Source organism: Galendromus occidentalis, unplaced genomic scaffold (assembly GCF_000255335.2).
Source record: "Galendromus occidentalis unplaced genomic scaffold, Mocc_1.1 scf7180000075612, whole genome shotgun sequence".
Classification (NCBI taxonomy): Eukaryota; Metazoa; Arthropoda; class Arachnida; order Mesostigmata; family Phytoseiidae; genus Galendromus; species Galendromus occidentalis.
The window spans coordinates 1,738,873-1,752,243 of NW_003803602.1; positions in this window are offsets into that span (position 1 = coordinate 1,738,873).

A 13,371-nucleotide genomic window follows, 5' to 3' on the forward strand; every position below is an offset into this window, starting at 1 on the left:
AGATTGTCGGTGAACTTGAGGAAAAGTTCCGCTCTGTCCTTTCGTCTTCTGCTTGTTTCGCGAAAACCGAATTCAGATGCAGAAGTTTGACAATCTTCCCCAGCCTCGAGAGAGAATCCCCCCGACCGCGTCTATATATTCCGGCTCCGCCGGGATAATTGACCCTGTGGCCCCTTCGGTGAACTCCGCGACAGCCCCGCAATATCTGTTCCCATTCGAGCGCTCTTTGGATATCTGGCGTAAGAAAATGTGTGAATGGATTGATTCGCGGGCACACGACAAAAAACCGTGGGCGTGTCTAGCTACACAAGAGAACTTTACATCGGCGCTGACAACGACGTGTTAAAATTTCGTTCTAAACGTAAAACATTTGTTCTCCTCCTCTTAGCCGTCAAGATCCCTTCTGTGCGTAGGAATCCGTTCGGCCGTCCTTGCTACTGATGAATTTGGGAGCTCCGAAGCTCAAGGATCGATAGCCACCGTGGAAACGGACAAGCTCCATCATTCAGATCACGGAATACTTCATGAGACGCGGAAGATCAATTTTCCACCTAGTACAATTTATACCAGCTCCTGTCAGAGTCGAGCCATCGGGGAAGCGGTTCGCATCGCGCCTCTATCTCCCCTGCTCGCTATGCCCGATGGGCCCATCGACAGTCTTCGATAGTGATTGCAACAGGAACAAATTTACGTTGCCTGCCACAATGGGGAATGTCGATGCCGTCCGCCAATGTAGAAGCATTGATTGGTGGGAGAAAAAGCTCCAGGAAACTTCGAGGGACACTCGGAATAAGGACAAAGTCCAGCTCTAAATACGATGAACGACTCCACGTATGCAAAAACGGATTAAGGCCAAATTACCTTTGGGCGCAGCAAATCGTGGTCGGACTGTTTCTTTCTTTCTTTTTCTCCGTCTGATGAATTGCACTGCTCGGCGCTCCGCCTTGAAGTTCTTAGGCGACTTGGAAGTCTTGTGTTTTTCCGCTGTTCTCCGGTGCTCGGAGCGAAGTAGCGCACCCTCGAATACAGCGACCGACTGCGTCTTCTGGAAGCGACTAATGAATGAGGCCGCCGCGCCGTAGACACCAACAAGAGCGCGGTGGCTTATGTTCTAGGCTGATAGAAGAACCTTCCTTCCGAAAGGATCACACCATGCTCTTCCGGAAAAGAGCGGAGCGACAAACGAAGAGCCAAAGGGTCTTACGGACTACGGTGGGGAGACATTTCAAGAAGCACAAACTGTGTGACATCTGCATTCGGTCATTGTTGATACAGTTCCGGAACAAACAAACTATTCAGCTGGTCAACCAGTGAAGCGACCACCGGAGGCGCTTCTGTTGTGGGTCCCACACCAGCGACGGCACTAGCTCCTTGGAAGAAGCTTGCCGAGGGAAAAGGTTCTTTGAGCCTTGGCCTCTCCAGACTCTTCTCTTATTCAACAGATGAGGTAATATCGCCCCGCATACCTCGATGCTCTTGAACTAGAGCGCCGAAACCGCTCTTAAGCATCGGGTTCCGGTGCCATAACACCGTGGCCTCGTATCCGGACGAGTTCGTATCTAGTTTTTGAACGTCGAAGTGCGCTCATTTATTCCTTTCTGAATCCGTAGAAGGGGACCAGGGATGTTGAGGAAGACGTCGAATTCGGCGCTCAGCGGATTTCCAGGATGTTTTCACAAGTCGAGATATGAAATACCATATACTACTACTACTACTTACTGGCAATAAGAATACTGAACTTACAGAACAGGCCGTCTCACGTCCCCGACCGATTCTCGATGAATCTATATTGGGAATCAGATAAAAAAAGAGCTGATTTGATTTCCCGAATGTTGAAGAGAACTAGCCTTCCTCAGAGTTAGTAGTCGGCCAGGAAAACCTATGCTTTCCGATCGCTGTTAGCCTCCCAGGCCGACGATGAATCGCTCGGCAGCCGAGGACTGGCGTTTTCGCTCGTCGATGATCGAAATAAAAGGTTGTCTCAATGGATAGACATTGCGGATAAGTAACCCGGTGTCGGAGTTGACCTCAAGTTCAACGCACACCATCAGATAGGAATGGCTCAGAGTGATTGGAATCGTAGCCATAAATCAGCTGCTACTGCAGCTGTTGCGCACGGATATGATTCTTTGTCAGCGTCCAATTACTTAGCAGCAGCAGCAATACTTGCCGGTCGTTATCGTCGTCATAAATTGGTATTCATTCAGAAAAGCGGACGCTCATTAATAAAGAGCTTGGTGAAAAGTCGGCGTCCGACAATTTGCAAGGAGCGGAGAGCTTTCGCTGCGACCAATGTCACACTTGTTCATCGTAGAGCTCGACGTCGCCATTTTCATCTGATCGGCAATCAATCTTCAGTGGACACGATCAGAGTCTCATTGAGTGGTCACCGGAACCGAAATGCAATTAGCACCGAACTGCATGCGCAGAACGTCACCCACCCTCCCCCTTGCTTACTCGCACTTCAGTCGATAAATCGAATGAACTTCTGTGTGTCTCTGCCCCTGAGCAGAAAATCTCGCGGCAGCGAGGAAATCGAAATTGAGGCGTGGGTCTCTGACAGTTTGACTATCAGGGCTCTGAATACGCGATTTTTATGCGAACAAGCCCGCCACAGCCGTTCGATAGACGCGGTGGTTTTGGTTTTATCAATTTTTTATCATTCATTTGCGCCATATGCTAGCCCAATACTACTTCCTGGTGATGATGAGTCACAAATAGAGCCGATTGGAGCCAGAGATGACCACCGAGATTGATTTGGGGACCGCAAGCCAGGACTAGCTTGGATGCGCGATGATCCCTGCGAGGGTTGCAAGTGCGTCCCGGGAGCTCGGGGAGTGGACGGAATATGAGTCACAGTCTGGAGGTAACTTCATGAGCGAACCTCAGGGCGAGGGATCTCAGAGCTACGGAGGCGAGCAAAATAATTATCCCTACGGCGACCAATCGAGAGAGAATTTCCGGACTCCCTTGAAACCGAGCACCTCTCGCGATCGATAGCGCCCCGAAGGGTCCGTCAAGCGGTTCCCGGCTCGGGGGGGAGCGACCTCTCCGACGCGGGAGTCTCATGGAATCTCGACGAATTCGGCTCCCTGAAGCTGTCGTAGAGCGGTTCCGTCGCTGTCTCCGCCGACGTTGACTCCTTCCTGCGGATGAAGTGCCACAGGGTGAGGAGAAGCGAAACTTCAGCGGCTACGGCGCGCGGTGGCTTAAGCGGCCGCATGTGCTGCTTGTTCCAGGAGAGAAAGAGGATCTGCGCGAGGAGAAAGTGCAGAAAGCGGAGGTAGCAATGTCTTTCTTCGCAGCTTCGACACAACTAGAAAGTCTTTGAGCTGACCCATATTCTTTCAGTCTGCGCGATTTCTCTTTACCACCGCGCAAGCGTTTGCGCGGAGCTGTGTGTGATATACCCTGTGAAAGTCTCGTACGATAACGTGTCTGTACTGAGGATACTGCTGCCTCTCACCCAGCCAAACTATCAAACAACTCCGTGGAGAGGTGAGTTCCGACATCCATGACATTAGGCGAGAGACACTGTGCTCCTACACTCGGTGCCCCGTACGCCGGATTTGTGTCTATACATCCCTTACATCGGACGCGAATAGATGAAAGGAGATTCGATGTTCTCGAGCTCTGGATACTTGATGCAAACGATGACTGGTTGGACCTATGTCAAACGGAGTTCGAGCGCGAGTGGTGCCGACAGCCCGCGAATCCATCGCGAGGGGTGAAGGAGGACTACGGGATCGTCCTCGCTGTATGTTCCGCGACTAGATCCGATGCAATGCCGGATTATATCTCATCGATAATCCTATCAGCGTTGTGTGAGGATTTGAATCGATCGGAAAGCCGATGCGACACAGACAGAAAGCTTTTAAGGAGTCCGCCAGCGAGCCCTCGAGCTTCGGTCCCGCAGCTGTAGGCTAAGGTTAAGACAGGCCAGGCGTGAAGCACCCACATCGTCATAACTTCATCGCGCTTCAGGGTTGCTATCGTTGACGTTCTAGGTGCCGACTACGGTGCCGGTGCTCAACTTTGGGTCCACATGATCCCTCATTCCCCGGCCGTCGTTCCGCCGTCTCCGCACTTCGTGTCATTGCCCTGTCTGAGCGAGATATATTCATAAACATCAAAGCATTGATGGATTTGAGCGAATCACATCTGCCTCCACGATCGCGAACACGGCGTTCTCGATCTTACGGTGCGGTTGTCGAGGCGTCATTATCATTATCATAGTACCGTTTGTCAGGGAGCAGAATCGGACGCGCGCTCAGAGAGATAATAATTCATTGACCGCATCCTTTGAATACACGCGTCTGGTTTTTCATCGGATCTGTTCGCGCTCGATTCGTGGCCCTGTTTCATTGGTTTCTTTTCACTCGTTCGGCGGTGTACGTACATCGAGACGAGTGCGGATTCGGTGAGCGGGAACACCCTTCAAGACCCAAGGTGAAACTATTCGCGAATAATTGGATGACAGACCAAGGAATCAGCTGCGCGAAAGAACCCTCTATCGAAAGTAGTGTTGAAAGAAGCAAAAGTACTGAGAATCATCTCCGGCACCGTTATCTGTAGAACAATGCATCCCGGCCGATGTGGGGTGGCGGCGGCCTGCTTGAGGAAAATCGTCTATGAAGCGTCTGTTCCACCGAAATATAACCTAGTTCGCTTCTGCATCGTTCGATCAATTCAGGAAACCGACGTCGTTCAAGGGTGCTCGAATGATTGTATGAATGAAGCGTCGGATTCGACGTACGGGAGACAGAGCGACCGGGGCATGCACCGTTCGGAGGCATGGTTGGAGAGATTCAGCGGCAGATAAAAATGTTCGATAGACGCGGAGAAAGTCCCGGTGTGCGACGGTTTTTACAAACAAACAATATTTCTTCCACGGGATGATCTGATGAAAAGGCTTATTTTTTCTCTCTTGAATTCGCCTGGGTGTGAAGTGGACCCGACGGAAGTGTAGACGGGACGAAGATTGAGGACTTCAATTGAAGTCTTGAAGTTGTCGGCGTTGCGGTAGCTCTTTCCAACCGCCAGAGCTGTGTTGATGGTGGTGTAGCGGTGATGATGTTAAAGTCCAGCTACCGAGTCTATTCGGATGGTATTTCACGCCTTCCGATTCGTTCGGAATCCCGAATTGTTTATCTATGATCCATTGACGTGGTGATTCGGACCGCTTTCATCGTCGACTCACGCTATACGATCGCGGCGGAATTCAAGCATCAATGAGAATCAGACAGTCGATCTCGAAAATGACGGCATTTTGTATCGGAACGCTATCACTTGCGGAGATTGAGGATTGAAGAGTTCGGAAGCGAAACTTGTCGACGATTTCTCATTGGATCCCAATAGCTCCGGGTGAGTTGAACTTTGGCATGGTTCGCTTATCGGATATTCGCTACGCGAGTCGCCATTCCTCCTGGGGACTGCTCTCTCGAATACTATCCTTGTGGGGGCACGAGAGAGTGAGACTTCCGGCAAACAAGATATCCAGATTGAGATCGCATCTGAACTGAATGCTTGTTTATTACGGCATTTATTTGTAGGTCGAAGCAACACGGACTGTAAGTTCGCCGTTCGATGTACTAAAGAACACGAGTCTTCTTCGTCACCGAATACTTTGACGACGCATGGGGCGCGTGGTTCGCAGGCCGTAGGGCGCCTGCCGTGCTTCGACTGGTTCGACTTCGCTTCGGCGCCGGCGCGGTGTTGGTGGCGGCGACGGCTACGGCGATGTGAACCTTATCTTGAACGTTGGCGCAGTACGAAGTCGGAATGACTTGTTTGCTAGGTAGACAGGAAGCACGCGGAAGGAAGCGAAAGAAAAGACGTCGGGTTTAAAGCCCCGAGATGCCCCGGGCCAGACGTGCTCGCTGCCGACTGTCTACAGCGGGCAACTTCGAGTAATTTGCCAATTCGATGGCTCCGCTCGGGTGCTATGGGGCGCGCGGAGCAGCTCGCTCGCACAATTGCGAATGTTGGTCACATTATTCAGCTCATTTTGTTGTTGTCGGCACAACGACTAATCGACTGACCATTTTCCAATAGAAGGGAGGGGGCAATGGCCGAGTGCTACCAAGGTTGCCCATCGGCATAACAAACAAGGTATTGACTCTAGCAATGCTTGTTACGGTGCTTTCGTTGCTCACGAAGTTTCGGACGCCGCTGCTAAACTGTGAAGGTCCTATCGAAGAGCTCTTGGGAGAATGTCGGGACGGATGCATGATTTTTCACGCGGATCGAAAAGGGAGGCGATCGTTCGAAAGATTTTTCGAGGTACTCGAAACTCATGACACCTAGAGCTGTTGGAAGTGCCTCGATGCGTAGAAATTCGCTGCTGCTTGGCTGTCGGAACGACGACCGGAATGTTTGTTGTGCGCGAAATCTTAACCAATGTTTCCGCTTCGACTCTCAGTTTAGAACCGAGTAGTTATTTTCTGTTAAGACTCCTGTGTGTCATGAGTTTTGATTAGCTGAAAGAAATTCTGTTTCCTTCCCGTGAGCCCTTGTGGAAGCCGAGTCTTCGGCGTCGTCGTCGCGTGAACGACGCTCGCAGGCGAAAAACTTCCACTTCTGCACAGAATCTTTCGGTGCTCACCGGGATCGGAACGACCATTCTGTGCGGCTTTGTTCGCGACCCACACGTTTGGACCTGGAGTCGCGATTCTGTGGTGATCCAATAGAGAAAGATCTTATTCATGAGGAACGTGTCCGTAAGACAAGCGAGAGATGTCTCCGTGAAGGGGGAGCTATATTCCATGAAGTAGCATGCTCCCAGTTTCCTCTCCGTCATACCTCGGAGTTTTTACCTGTTATTCTGCGCACAATCCCTCGCTGGCTTATCAACGACGAGCAAATTCATTCTCAAACATATATTCACTGGGCCAAGGATCGATGTCTTGTGCTTCTGGAAGAAGATTCTCGCTGGTACAGCAAGCGAAGAGCGCGGATCTTGTCTGGATCGCTAACGAGGCCTTTGGGGAAATCCCCAGTCGCCGGTCCATGCTCGTAGTGCTCACCAGAGATCGCAGTTGATTCCAAGAGACGGTCCACTCACGCAAATATTCGCGATGACAGTCTGCTGGCAGGCGGCGGCTTCTTTCTCCCGCGCGACATGCGGCTGCAGAGAACTTGCTGCACTGGATTCGTCGAACATTCCCGAGGCGGTGCGATCCGCAGATTGGCTGAAGATCGCGTGTTCCAAAGTCTGAGGTAAAATTAACTATACCGGTGCCGGCTTTGTTTTCGTCAGACTCCGAGTCATTCGTATCAGACGCGTACTGTTGCCGTCTGGCCTGCATATCTCTTCGGGCTATGTTTACGGATCGGTATCTTTTGCTTCGCGAAAGAATCAGACGCCGCGCAGACGTTTGCTCGCTTGACCTTTCCTAGTTCAGAGTCTCTATCCGAACGAAGGCGCACCGCGCAAGTGAGTGAAGTTTCGGAATAAGGGTTCTGACTTCGTTTGCCGCCTCGCTCGCAGGAAAGAGAAAGGATCCGACCCTAGTTGTCACAGTTGACAGCTGTTGGCGACCGAAGCGCTGAAGACGCTTCTGTGGCCGACGGGCTCGAGGCCACGTCTTTCGTCAATGATTCCGTTATTATATCACGAAGTTCATCACCGAGTCTCTCGCTCTCCGCCGTCGCTACCGCCGTCGCTTCGTCTTTTCCCCTTGTGGCTGGCGGGGTCGGCCACTCCACAGTTAGTCGAGCCGAGGTGAATTAAGCTAGGCTGCGTAAGGCAAAGGGCAACACTCGTTCACTGATGGTACTATATTTTCAACCCATGCGGACTCTCGGTGAACGGGTCTTGCTCTGCTGAATGTAAGAATGAATGAATGGACAGATAAGCGAATGGATGGATCGGAAAGGGGGCCAATAGAAGAGAAACAATGTATGAATGATCAAGTGAATCAGCAGTCAAATAAAAATATAGCGGCGGCGGTCAATGCCAACCCTTTGATCGGCGTGAACAACAACGAGATGACAAGTGACGGTCGTGTCTTCGCAGACAACATACGACGGTCGGTGGTGTGGTCACAGCGATGAGGAGCACTCATAGTTTCTGGAGATTTCGATCAATCTCTTAGATTATTTTTCAACTATTCACATATCGATCCATTGGAAGTCGATGGAAGCTTTCCAGTTTTCTGATGAATCTGACACTCTGATCAGATACGCTCTAGCTTCCATGAACTCCAATCCATAGGACCGAATTTCCACTCCGGAATTCACCGTCGGAAATTGCGGAAAAACATGGTCTCGACGAAAAACTTCCGACTACGGAATGTACGCTCCCCGGGAATCGAACAGGGAAAAATTTGGATGACAACATCCCTCTCCGCGAAAGATTTCCTCTCCCCGATTATTGGGTAACCTCCGATCCAGTGACCAGATCTTTCTTGTCATAAAGCAACAGACTTTCCCTCTTCGTTCGATCACCGAGTTTCTTCTGGAGTCGATGCTCCCTCATTTGGAGCAAGCAAACAAAAGCGAGCTTTGTTGTCGGCAAAAACTCCCGTGATTCCCCTCATGGCGTAAGATATCAGATGTTCAGAAGGCTCACGTCCGAAGTGGTTCCTCCACTTCTCTATCTATTGGTCGGAGCATCGCCCCGATTCGTACATTTATTCGTTCCCCCGTGCGTTTTGTCGCTCGTAATGCTCTTACATCCGAAGTTTATTGAGGCTTTTGCAAACGTCTCAACGCTCTGTTACACATTCTTCCCATTGCTGTTCGGCTGTTTTCTTTTATCTTTCTCGCGTTCCTCTATAGGAACGTTATTTTCCATATTTTGAATGTCCGTGCGACGTTACTGAACGACAGCTGCGAGTTCGTTGAGCAACAACTCACTAAAGTTGACTGAAGAACAACAAGAACGACGCCGTCAGCGTTGCCCGCGAAACTCCATTCATTGATTCATTTACGGGAACCTTGCCGACTCGCCTCGTTGGTGCTATGCCATGTTGTAATGATATGCAGTTTTCGATTTTCTGAAATTTCGTCTCGGTTTTACGATTCAGTGAAAGGATAACTATTAGGTAGTAGTCGGTGACGACACTCGTCACTGGCGCCGTGTTTTAGGGTTCCTTGGTGGCGGCAGCAGCAGCGGCGGCGTTCATTAAATCCTGCCTCGCCAGGTGCTGTCAACCTGAAACAAGTTCAACAATGTCATGCCACCGGCCCGCCAATTTCGTAGCTGTGTTCACTATGACCGCATTACGTTGGGAAACCGTTTTTTTTGTCGTCTGGACTATCTGCCGGCCAAACGGTCAGAGGCGCGGGCCCTGTGTCTCGATGGGGCATCTGCCGTGGCATGAGAAACGTTATGAAACAGCTGTGGTTCGTTCCCCCGTTACGGAAAGATTCCCGATTCAGGAGGGCCAGTTCGATGGAGAGAATATTGATATCGAAGTCGAACGAGTGCTCGTTTTGAAGAATCGCTGCCCAGATCTACGGATTCTCGCATATTCTTATTGGCAACCATTACGGTCACGGCTGATTTGATGTCAAAATCCAGACATTCATCCCGCCATTATTCCTCTTTATCCGCTTTTCGCTGCATTGGCACGATTCGGACGACTGTTCGATGCGATGGAAACCGTCCCAGTGGAGTATCAGTGATTTTAGTCGCTGGGCGATAACGGGCTCGTTGGGCAGCCACTCCGATAGCGTGTATGACTTGGCGGCATCAAGTCATGCGATCCGAAGACTGGCTCGACAAAGCAAACAACATTCAATAAATCTGGTATCCAGACGCCGAGAGAGAAGGAAATTCAGAGGGGCCCCGTGGCAAAACGCGAGACGCCGAACGAGCCGGCCGACGCATCGAGCTCGAAAGTAGACGCGAAGAACACCGGTTTCACTCTCGAGACTATAGATGTCTCATCATTCGGCGCGCCTGCTTGAAAGCAGTATCGTGCAGACCAGGGAAGCAGCTAGTGCCGAATCGTTGCGGCCGAACACCGTCACCGGATGGATCTTCGAGAAGAGAATCGCTTTCACTTTCATTTTTTTGATCTTGTCGTCAACGGAACCGCGACGAGCGCTGCTGTGGTTCGAGGTCGACAAGGTTCGAGTCCTCGGCGATCATTGAGACGGAGCAGAGACCATCGGCGTCCCGACGAGGATCAATTTCACGGATGATAATCCTATTGTGGCACGGGACAGTGGGTCAGTCCGCAGATCAGTTTCTCGGACGGTCGCACAAATCAAAAGTCTTCGTGTGGGACCGGACTGCGAGGGAGCTCTTACGTGCACGGCGACACAGCTCCAGTCTAATCTCGCCTTAGATCCGCTCTTGTGTCCATCCCGTCGACCCCTAACTCAGTCTGTCCGAACGTTTGTCAACCCTGAAACGCCACGTCGGCACAATGGGAGGGTTGTTGAGTGGAGAAAAAAAGATAGAGAAAACTTCGCTGTGCGCTCATTGTAATGCCCGCTCCCCGATACGACTTGAATAGCGTTCGGAAAGCGTAATGAGACAGGGGGCGTGACGCGGCACTTCAACTTACACCTCCCCGACCACGGTTCTTTTCTCTTCCAATTATTATTGTGAACTTCTGTGTAAACACCTGATGTCTAGTCAATTACTGAGGTCATTCAGAAGCCGGACCGCTAATGAGGTCGTACCACTGAAATTTCTGCTCTCATGTTTTTCGTCTCGGACGTTTGTGCCCACTCCTGAATACGCCAGCATGATCTTCCTTATGACACGAGAGGAGGAAGACCCGAGGAAGGTGGCGGCCGCGCAAAACGCTCGTCGATGGGTAATCTGCGTTTGGCGTGCTGGAACCCCCCGTCGTCTGGGACTCACCGTCGAGCACACAATGTTATCTCGCCCCGGAGCGACCGGTGCATCTATGCGAAAATAGCTGCTCGTGTCTTTCTGTTTAGGAACACCTAAATGTTCGAAGTCGACATCTTCTCCCGCTCGACGATCCTCAACTTGCAGAACACGTTTGCTCAAACGTTGTTCGAGCGTCGACCAACTCTTCGTCGTCTTCAGTGGGGCAAGGTCACCCTGGTTTTCGGTTAGCCACGCGCGCGCAGTCGGCTTTATAATGACGTTCACGGCTGCCTTTGAACGTGTGGATAGAGACAGAACGCCGAGGATGGCAGATGGGAGGCGGGGGAAAGAAAGCAGACCTGTGATCCGATTCAATTGTTCCCGTCCAAAATGTCGCATCGTATGAGCTGCGAACGTGGCCTCGTCGACGTCGTCGACCACTCGGTGAGTCCTATGAGGGGCAACAGCCAATTTCATCACCTCTTCGGCTTCCCATCACCTACTGATTGCTGTACCTCGCGCCATTTTCTGCGTCCTCATAATCGTCGTTGACCGATTAATCTATACCAGTGTTCGCTGCCTTTTTCTTTCGGATTCGGAGAACGTTCGGCAAACCTTGGCGAAGCAACAACTGCCGAATTCTGTGCTACTGAACCATTCAGATTTGCTTCTGTGGCTACATCTGCGGTGGGGCGGGTGACGCGGAATCTTGGGTTTCCTTTTTCAGATAAATAATATTCTTTTTTTTTTCAACTTTTGCCCTCGTCAATTATTTCTTTTTTACTCCCCTGTGCTCGCCATCGTATGGCTGCTCTGATTCGAGCGCTCAATCCAACGATTCGGAGAAAAAATAAATGAGACAACCTTCATCGCTGCTGATGCGGGTGTTCGTGAATTGTATCGGACGCTCTACCGTTGGTTCGAAACTTTTCCATGACCGTTAGCGCTTCCGTAATTTTCGTTCATTATATAAAGGGACGTATACAGGATCGAATCGTCCATCGGACACTGGCTCACGGCAGACGCGTCTCGGTCTACGTTCATTTCGTCACACTGATGCGCGATAAGACGAATCTTTCCCTCACATCCCCTGCCCACGAGTCCTTGGGCAAGTATAAAACGAAAGTGGAATAGAGGATTTGAATCACATGGGACCAAGGCAACATCGTCGAAGCATCGCCAGTCGCAGGCGGAGAAAATATCCGGTCCAACTCGTAATGTCCGTCCCGATGTGATACCTGTCCGTCCTCCGGATTGGTATTCCAGTCGTTCTCCTTCAATTTGGCCAGTATAACACTGTTTACCAGTGCAACGCTCTCGATGCAGAACCAGACAGAAATTTTACAGGTCTGGGGGTTTCCTATCCGCTGCCAAAACTCATTGCCGAAGGAGCGCTTAAGTTCTGAGGAAAGAGCAGGCAGCTGGACGAACAACAAGAATTGCGTTCTCGAAATCGAATATCATAGAGATGTTTGTGACAAACGCAAGATTCTACAAGTGATTGTCGATTGACACGCAGCCATGAATCGGGGACAGCACCATAGATAAGAAACTCGACTGCACGGCAAATGCATCGCGTCGGATAAGTCCTCGATCAAAAACTCCTTCCTTGCACGACGACGATATAACATCCTCCTCGGTGCGGTGTATGAAGATATCGTGTTCGCGTCCTTGATACAGGAAATGTCTTCGGCGAGATTGATCACGCTGCAGGATCACACAACGATGCAAGATCAGCCGCTCGATCATCAACTGGGGAAAACTGGTCCGGGTTGCTCCTCCTGCCTCCGGGTTATTCAACTGACTGCCTGAATGAGTGAGCTACCTAGCCCGTCGCAACCGATCGCCGGTAAGCCGGGTGTTAGCGCTTTATGGCTTTCGGCAACAACCGATGCTGATGATCTATGGGAGTCGTTTCCTCTCAGGATACGCTGTGAGAGCTATCTGGACAGAGATCCTGAAATTCGCAAAAACGGCTATCCCGAAAGACTACAAGAGTTCCGGAAAACCCAGTTTCTGGTGGTGGAAGAATGAAGAATGGAAGATATGTCGGAGTATGCCCGCGAGAAGCATCGGGGCTGAGGAGCCAAGGCACTGCCTGAGCTTTTGCGAATAGACTCTTCCGCGAATATCCGCAGAAAATTACCCGAAGCATGGAAAGGTCAATGGGAGAATCATTCGCGCGGGAAGGCGTCGCGTCGTCGACCTTCTCTTGTTTAGACTCGGAAGTGGTACGATTCTATCTGACGCGACGCAGCCTACTGCACGCTACGCATGATTGATGCAGGTGGGCGCACGAAGTTCTCACGATTGAGACGCCTGAACGCGGCGGGCTATTGTCAAAAGAGCTTTGATCGTTGCTCTTGATTCTTCATTGTATGCGAACGATTGATGCCTCATGATAACTCAGGGGGACTAAGCGGTGCAGATGGCCTCTGGCCAACAACGCCATCAGCGAAAACCGCCGCATCACTTGCCAACATCTACGCTGAGGGAGTCCATACAGTCGAAATTACAATGACATGTCTTGTGAAGGACCGAAAAGCTTTCGACGGGGCAGGATTTTCTCGATCCTG